Genomic DNA, 8,391 nt, shown 5'->3' with positions numbered 1-8,391 from the left:
GGAGACCAGCTCTCTTATCTTTTTTTCAATATTACTTATAAAATGTTATCAAAACATCACTCTCATCCTGCTCGTTGAAAAAAACACATAATATGGCAGCGGAACTTGCACAAGGTCCATTTAATAGCTGTTCTGGACTGTTTGATCACATGACATGAGCTTCATCAGCAGATGGCATTTGCCCAGTTCTCCTCGAATTGTAAATGTTCACATTTTATTAAAAATTTTTCGGAGCACTCTAAGGATTTAAAAGCTGAAGTACAGAGTTCATTTTTAACCTTGGAGACAGCTGTTGCAAAAACAAGCTCACCACAATGTCCATTTAGTAGCTTTTCTGAGGCAATTGACCATTTGACATGGGGTTCATCAGCAGATGGGGTTTGCCTAATTATTATGAAATTAATAACGGGTCAAGAGTGACCTTTGAAATTCATACTAATACGATGCCTAAATAATGCATGGTTCAGCCTAATTTGATGTCTGGTTACGGACTTTGTCCATCCATGGCGGAGGCAGAGACTTCGGCTCAAACAGTCAAGGTGTTTCGGGTAACAACACCCTCCTGGTAGGGGATGAAGGAGGGAGCATGGGTTTTGATTACGGCCTTTTCAGATTTTGAGAACGTGCAGGATGCCCAAGTTGCTTTTTTACAAGGCTAAGCCGGGGTCCACGGTGAGGAGTGGGCAGCACGTCTTTGTTCACAGCGGGGACGGTGGTGGGAAGATGCTGAATGTCAGGAGACGCATCCTGCTTACATCCTGAAGCTTCAGTGGGTGATCACACCCAGGTCAGATACAGACAACAAACTGTGACAGCTCTTTCTTTCAGACTCAAGGGTTCCTTTCAGTCCGTCAGCGGAATCCCTTTAAAGCTTTTAACTGTAGGATAAAACACCATCTCGATGCCCTGTCTCTGCCCTTCCTTTTCTATGATCTATAAAATAACATTTAAAACATGAACAGCTGGTGTCAAGCGCTAAGTTTAACCACATGCTCACTGTGGCCTGAAGGTGGTGCTGCTTACCCACTTACCAGTAACCTCGTCCTCCTCAATATGACCAGGGTTTTCATCCTGCCTCTGGTGGATCAGGGAGAAGATCATGAGCTTTTTCCTTATGAAAAGCTGGGGGGCAAACTTAATCACACTGGAGTCAGTCCAATCAAACGATGGATCGTACTGTGTGTAACATTTGGATTTGGTTATGGTTTGCACACTTTGCAGTCAGATAACTGGTTTAAATCAGGTTAAATCATTCATCCAGATGTTCGACAAACAGCTTTAACCTTAACAACTGTCTTTACTGTGTCTAACAGAACTCATTATTTATGAATTGAATTATTTTTTATTATAGTGACATATCTGCAAACAGTGGTGAAAGATGTATATGGATCCTTTAATTAAGTAAAAGTATCAAGACATTAACATTAAAAAAAAAAGTCCATTACAAGTAAAAGTCACAAAAAAAAACCTAGTTAAGTAAAAGAACAGAGTATTATCAGCACACTGTCCTAAAAGTATCAAGAGTCATGAGATGATTAATCGGGACAGGAAAGCTTGATGAGGTGCATTTTCACTTTTTGGACTCTGGACTGAGCCTTTCTGTCTTTTTCCCTTTTTTTGGAACATATATTGGCTAATCTGACCTCTCTAAGCCCAAAACAGTTATCTAAATGAAACCGTCTAAAACATTTACTTTGGTGGAACCGCTCAGAACTCATAGACATCTGAAATGCTACAAGGAGCTCCAGTCTGATTTCTTTTCTTTTTTTTTCTTTTTTTTTTGTGAGGGGGTCATGAGACCAAAAGTTTGGGAACAACTGGTTTAATCTTCAACAGTGCATTGTATTTTCTGAGGCCATTTGTTTCATGTACAATATTTATCCGAAAAGTAACTATAGCTGTTAAATAAATGTAGTGGAGTAAAAAGTATAAAGTAGCATAAAATGGACAAACTTAAGTAAAGTACAAGTACCTCAAAACTATCCTTAAGTACAGTACGTGAGTAAATGAACTTAGTTACTTTCCACCACTGCATTTAAAGGTGTATATAGCTTTGAACTGGAACAAGAAAACCTGATGATGATTCATGTGGCTGATTCACTTTTTGGTAACATTATAGATTATTAGTAACAAACAGTGGTGTCATTTGTCCTTAAAGGAAAACAAACGATCATCTGTATCTGTATTTTAGGGTGCTGAGAGGAAAACGATTTCTCACTTTTTGAATAAAATGTAGACTGTTAAAGAACAAGGCAAGCTTTATTCACCGCACGTTTTATATCCAGGGAAAAACTCAAGGCGCCTCAAGTGGAGATTGTGAAGAAAAGAAAGAGGGGGTTAGTTCCTGTTTTAAAAATTATTATTTTATCAAACTTTGGGTCAAGATTTAGGCCTAACTGCGGCTGAAGCATCGGTCCACTAGATGGATCCCCACACCACTCGGATGTTGGAATTCTTCTGCTGCTGCTGCGAATCATCTCAGTCGCGTCGATCATCGTTTGTAGATCGACCGAAACTGGGGGGTCTGCAAAAATCACATTCCACGGGCGACGTCAGGTGAAAGCGGAACGCGCACGCAGACACATCTGTACCCTCGGCGGGGACTCACGTGGACGCTTTCCTCTGACGTAATCGCCCCAGCCCGGCAGGTGGCGGCCTGTCCAAGCGAATGTAGCCAGATTAAACGAGCCGAAATTTGGATGGATGCACAGGCTACTGGAAACACGGGGCGTCCGGTGGATCTGATCCAAGGGGGTAGGTTGGGTCTGCGGTTTATAGTTTTGTTTGGTTTTTTTTCTTATCAAATCCGTGGCGCTACCTAGAAAACGATAAACATTCACTTCATGTTTGAGCCATTGTGTTTTTCACCTGCTGATCATCTGCGTCCCTTGTTAAAAGGGGGCAGGCACGTTACTGGCGTCTGTGGAGGGGAATCCGCGTCTTATAGGCGCACTGCAACGCCGTGACGCACTTCACACTCTCCTGCTGCAACACAATAAAATATGAATCACGAGATTGCCGACGGTGGGACGCTCCGCTGGGTGCAGATACCTTCTAAGTGGTGAGGAAGGGGGTGTGGCGGTAACCATCTCCCGCTCGCCCAAACAACACACGCCCAGGTCTCGTGCGTTTGTGGCGCACAGTCGGGGCTCAGGTCTGATCAGTGTAGCGCCGTCTGCTCGGACTCTCGCCGCCGGGGGTGCACGGGCCAGCCAGCCAGCCAGCCAGCCAGCCTGCCAGCCCTGGGCTGCCCGCCGTGCTCCGTCCCTCCGCAGGCTCCGGGGCTGCAGATAAAAGCGCATTACGCAGATTCAAAACCTGGGTGCAGAGCGAACTAGTGGCCTCCGGATGAAGATGCGATAACTACGGTAAGATTTAAGGTGCGTTTGGTTTTGCCTTGTGTGTGTGTGTGTGTGTGTGTGTGCGTGCGCGCGCGCGCGGGGGTTTGCTTTCAGCATCAGCTGTTGGATCCATGGATGTATTACAGTCCGGTTCACTCAGACATAGACCAGCGCAGAGCCAAATCCAAGATGCGCGGAGGACAAAGGGGCGGGTGGAGATGGAAGAGCAGTGGCTTTAAATATTTTTGGACTCGGTTATTACTCATTTAAATAGAAAAGAAAAGCATCAGCAGAGAACGTTCCCTTCCTGTTACAGCACCCACATTAAATAGAGCTGTCAGGGTGCTACAGTGCAGCCAAGTATCCTGTGCTACACTTCCCCAGTTATCACAGAAAACCCTTTTTGTGGCTGTTTTGGATGAATAACTAGCCTCGCGGTGTCTATTACGGCTGAGTGGACTGATGTTGTAGGTAATTCACAGCAGCTCCGGGGAACGGGTTTACTCCCGGAAGTGGCACTGTCTAGCGGGGCGGCCGACGCATCTGTGGAGCATCTGGGGCTCATTAACCCGTCGCCTGCTGTGAACTGCTCACTTCTCTCCTCCCCTCCCGGGTCTCGTTTTAGGAGCAGGCCACAGCAAAGACAGTCACACAAGACGCGAGTCACTCACACTTTCATCGTTGTCGTTTAACGATGCACAGATCCCCTCTTTACTCCAGGGATAGCTCACTGTAGGACACTGCCTATCAGATCGTTTCTACCCAGTGTCCTCACGCGAACTGGTCCGAGCTGTGGCGTGACTTTTTATCAGCGTAAATATGGAAATGTGCTCCCAAAGTGGTCAGATGCACATTCCCTAGAACCTAGATCGGTAAGAGTGAGCGGTAATGTCTCCCCAGGGCCCACTATGCTCTGCTCCCCTCGTTTTACCCATTATGTCTGATCTTATGTCCTCACGGAACCTGAAATTGCTTTCAAAACATCAAATTTCAGGCAAAACACGCAAGTTCACAGCATTTGTGTCATGGTCATTTAACATCTTTGGGGCGGCAAGTAGCAATTATTTTCATTATTGATTCTGCTGATTATTTTCTCAATTTTCTATAAAATGTCAAAAAAAAAAAAAGCAAGTGGAAATGATAATGCTCATTATAATTTTCCACACCAACAGTCCAAAAGAATTCCCAGGAAAGCAACTGAGGTTTGAAAGTAGATGAAATGTGTTTTAGACTGATGGGTAACAGTTGCACAAGATGTGTCAGGTGCCAGTGGGACAATTTAATTCTGTCACTTTCTGTCCTCCCATTAAACAAATGAATATGTCTGTCTCTGTTTTCCTAGGCATGTTAGGACCACGATCCATGGCTGTGCTGTGTGTGTCTGTGCAGGTTGTGTTGCAGGAGGAGATTGAATGCCTCTAAAATCTCAAGGTAAGACCTCCTCTCCTCCTTTGACCTTTGTGTGTGTGTGTGTGTGTGTGTGTGTGGGGGGGGGGGGGGGGGTGGCTGTGGTGCTGGAATTGATCCATGGCCTTGAACGGCTGCTCCCCGCCTCACTTTTCCTCTCCTTAATTGTGTCTCCTCCATCCCGACTTCTCCTACTCAATCCCAGAGCTCATTTGCATCTTTAACATCGTTGCACATGGACGTGGCTCCGTCTCAATACAAAGGTGTATGTTTGTACACACTTTCACACGTACACATGCTGCACGATCGATGTTTTTTAAGCCAACACTTAGGTGTGTTGGTAGATGAAGGGGTTGTGCGTCAGCAAATCCTGCACTCTTTCTTAAGCTTAATTAGACAAATTGCTGTGAGGGTAAAAGCAAACAGTGGCAGCTGAACCATCTGAATGAGGTATTGTTGGCGGATAGAAAGGGGCTTGATGGCACATTCTCTGTTACCAAGGAGATCCACAGAAAAGCCACCAAAAAAAAAATACAATATGAACCGAATATTTAAAAAAAAAAAAAAAAAAAAAGCGATGTACCTTTGTGTGTATGTGTGAGGCTGAATAAGTGGATGTGATTGGACCCCTCTATGTTTATACCATGAGTCTATGTTCATGTGTTTGCCCTGCGGGGCTGTGAACTTTCGGGCTGAACTGCAGTTCACATTCTGTTCAAAGTTTAAAATTAATTCAGCTTGAGGGTGTCTGGCAAGCTGTCTCTGAGTCAGCAGCCAACCCTAATGTTCCTTTTTTCATGGTTTGAACCACGGGGTCAGTGTGTGTGTGTGGTGTGTTTAACCCTGGACAGTGTGCATGTTTGTATGTGCGAGCGTGTGTTGTTGTACTGCTTGCATTCCCGGAACCAGTTCGGCCACTGCGGCTTAGAAGTGACCACTTTTTCGAGAAGTGCCCGATGATACTGTTTACAGTACGTTTGCACCTACAACCAGCACCTCCTATTTTGTTTTTGTTAAGAGTAAAAAAAGTCATAGTATATTCACGGGTAAATTTGGACAATGCAAGAAGAGTGTTTGAAAGGGTAGAAAAAGCAAGAGATAGGGAAATTAAAAAAGTATATATAATACGGGAGATTTGGGGGAAAAAACATTTATTTTTTAACTTTTATGTGCAAGAGGAAGTCCAAAAAAGTAACCCCTGCAGCTCATCACACGTTACATTCTTGTAATGGTATTCACTAAGGGTATTCTCCCTACTCAAGTAGGGTGTAAGCCAATAGGGAACTGTGCCAGATAAAAAACAATTTATTTCTGAATTAAGAGGAGAATTCTGGAGGAACAGATGAATTGGAATGAATGAGACTACGTAGAAAACAGGATACACAGAGTTGCGTTGTTCCTGCCAGACTCGAGCACGAATAACGCAACTCGAGCAGCTAGAGTTCTGACGAGTGGAGTTTTGCCTGCAGGTTTCAGCGAATTGTTGTTAAGCCTCAACTTCTCCTTTTATAAATATCACAATTAGTCTGTAAACACTCTCATACCATGTACTACTGCATTCTGTCTTGCAGCAATTTCACTTTCATGTTCTAATTTTCTTTACCAGACAGGAGTTGAAGGTGCAAATGAGTCTAGTGATTCTAATGAGTCGACTGGTGAAACCAGATCATGACATGATAAGATAATGGGAAGTGGCGCCGCAGCAAAGTTGTTAAGTATTATCTCCCCATAGGCTTTTTTTTGGTTTTTCTCGTCGTTGCCTTTAAGTGCTCTGACTGGACGGGACTGGAGGTAAAGTATTGCCAAAAGTATATAGACACACACGTTTATATACCTTTGGTCTGGGATTGTTTTTCATGGTTTGGGCTTGGATTCTTAGTTACAATTCATGGGAATATTAATTGTACAACATACAATCATATTTTAGACAATTGTGTGCCTCCAACTTTGTGGCAGCATTTTGATTAATGCCCTCTCCTGTTTCAGAGTAACAGTGGCCCCATGTGCAAGGCCAGGTTTATAGAGAAATTGTGGTTTGGTTTGGATGAACTTAATGGCTTGCAAATTGATGGGATCTCAATCCATTCCCACACCTTTAGGATGAACTAGAACACCACTTGTGAACCAGGTATTATTGCCCAACATCAGAGCTTGACATCATTGATCTCACGCCGCTTGTGGCTGAAGGGGGAGCGAATCCCTGCGACCAAGTTCCAAACTCTTGCGGAGAGTAATATGCAGGCGTCCGCTTACTTCTGGTCTGGCCATGTACAGCTGTGTGGCTGTGGTCGGAGTTCCGGTGAAGAACATACAAAAAGCCACGGTAGAGATGGATGTGATACTGACGTTAAGTGCTGCGGAAAGTGCGACTTTTCCGACGGATTGGTGTGCAAGGTAATTGATATGCGACACTGTTTTGACGTGGAAGGACACACATGCACGAGTGCATTCGCACATGTACTTTACATACAGTGTGCACCATATCCCACACAAAGCTCACTGTTTAGATGAAAAAGCCGGCAGAGCAGCCGTCACTGTGACGAGTAGCCACAAGTGTCACAGCTGATGGCTTCTGATGCTGCCATGGCTGTGTGTGTGTGTGTGTGCGTGCGCGCGCGTGTATACACTCACTGACCAGCTATTCACCAGGATATGAATTTTAAAAAAGCACACCGACGAAGCACACACTCAACTCTACAGCTCAGCTATCCTTTAAGCAGCGCTTCACTGCAGCTGGAAAAAGAAGTCGTTCTGCAAAAGATACACCAGTTTGTGCTTGCACTAAAGCGAGAGGTCAATGAGCACTTCCCTCTCATTGCCGCTATCTCACCAAACAGGAAGTTAACGTTAGAGAGAAAGGAGGAAGTCCCCGTTGCCTAGATCACACAGAGAGATTTAACCTACACACAGAATACACACTTGGTATGCACACGCTGCACTCAGCATACACGCCTGTTATGTGTATGAGCTGAATGCAGAGCAAATTAAGCGTGGTGGATAAACACTTTCACTTCACTCCTATGATCCTTGCTGATATGATGCTTCTTATCTAATGGACCCACACACTACACAGTGTGTGGCACTTTGGACTGGCCTCCTGGTCACACTACACCCACCTATCTAACTGCTGTTCATGCACCGTGGAATGCAATGTTGTTGCATCTGTTTAAGTTTTATAGGAGGTAAGTAGGGATCACTTGTGAGATTCTTCATGTGGAGCCTTATCTCAAACCACTTAAGATGCCACTATCTGATAGCTGATTAATGGGTGTCCTATTTAAGATGCAGAAAATTTAGCTTTTCTGCTACTGGCAGTCCATGACGGCATTGCAGGCTCTCACTTACCACCAGTACTGCACTCTATGTGATCACACACAAAGAGAGTTAAATATAGCCAACATTACACGTTTCCACATGCAGAACCCCTGTTAGAAATCCACCCTTTGTTATTTCCCGTAACCAATATGCTAATTCTGCTCGGTGTCTGTGCTCATGCCTCTATTGTGTGGCACATCACTGGGGGGGAAAAAATAAGTGGATCAGATATTTGGAGCTTTCTGCTTTCAGTGTCCTAGAATCTTCTAATGATGTCGGTCTTGCAGGCAGTGCTGACGCTGGGAGTATAGCAGGAAATACTTGGGGT

General features: G+C 44.5%; 1 protein-coding gene across 7 annotated transcripts in view; it reads left to right on the top strand.

The window, feature by feature from the left end:
- Positions 1-2,635: 2,635 nt before the first annotated feature.
- tex2 (testis expressed 2) overlaps positions 2,636-8,391 on the top strand; it is a 28,353-nt gene continuing 22,597 nt past the window's right edge. For 3 of the 7 annotated variants that reach the window (XM_040159476.1, XM_040159458.1, XM_040159484.1), the window contains exons 1-3: positions 2,636-2,754; positions 2,899-3,368; positions 4,684-4,772. The gene's annotated coding sequence lies outside the window, so the exon portion shown is untranslated. Of the gene's footprint in view, positions 2,755-2,898; positions 3,381-4,149; positions 4,214-4,683; positions 4,773-8,391 lie in introns of those variants that run through there. The other 4 variants (XM_040159449.1, XM_040159429.1, XM_040159439.1 and 1 more) reach the window with 4 other exon arrangements.

This window comes from Xiphias gladius, chromosome 3 (assembly GCF_016859285.1).
Source record: "Xiphias gladius isolate SHS-SW01 ecotype Sanya breed wild chromosome 3, ASM1685928v1, whole genome shotgun sequence".
Taxonomy (NCBI): domain Eukaryota; kingdom Metazoa; phylum Chordata; class Actinopteri; order Istiophoriformes; family Xiphiidae; genus Xiphias; species Xiphias gladius.
The sequence above is the reverse complement of the archived record's forward strand: the minus strand, read 5'-3'. Positions and strand labels throughout refer to the sequence as shown.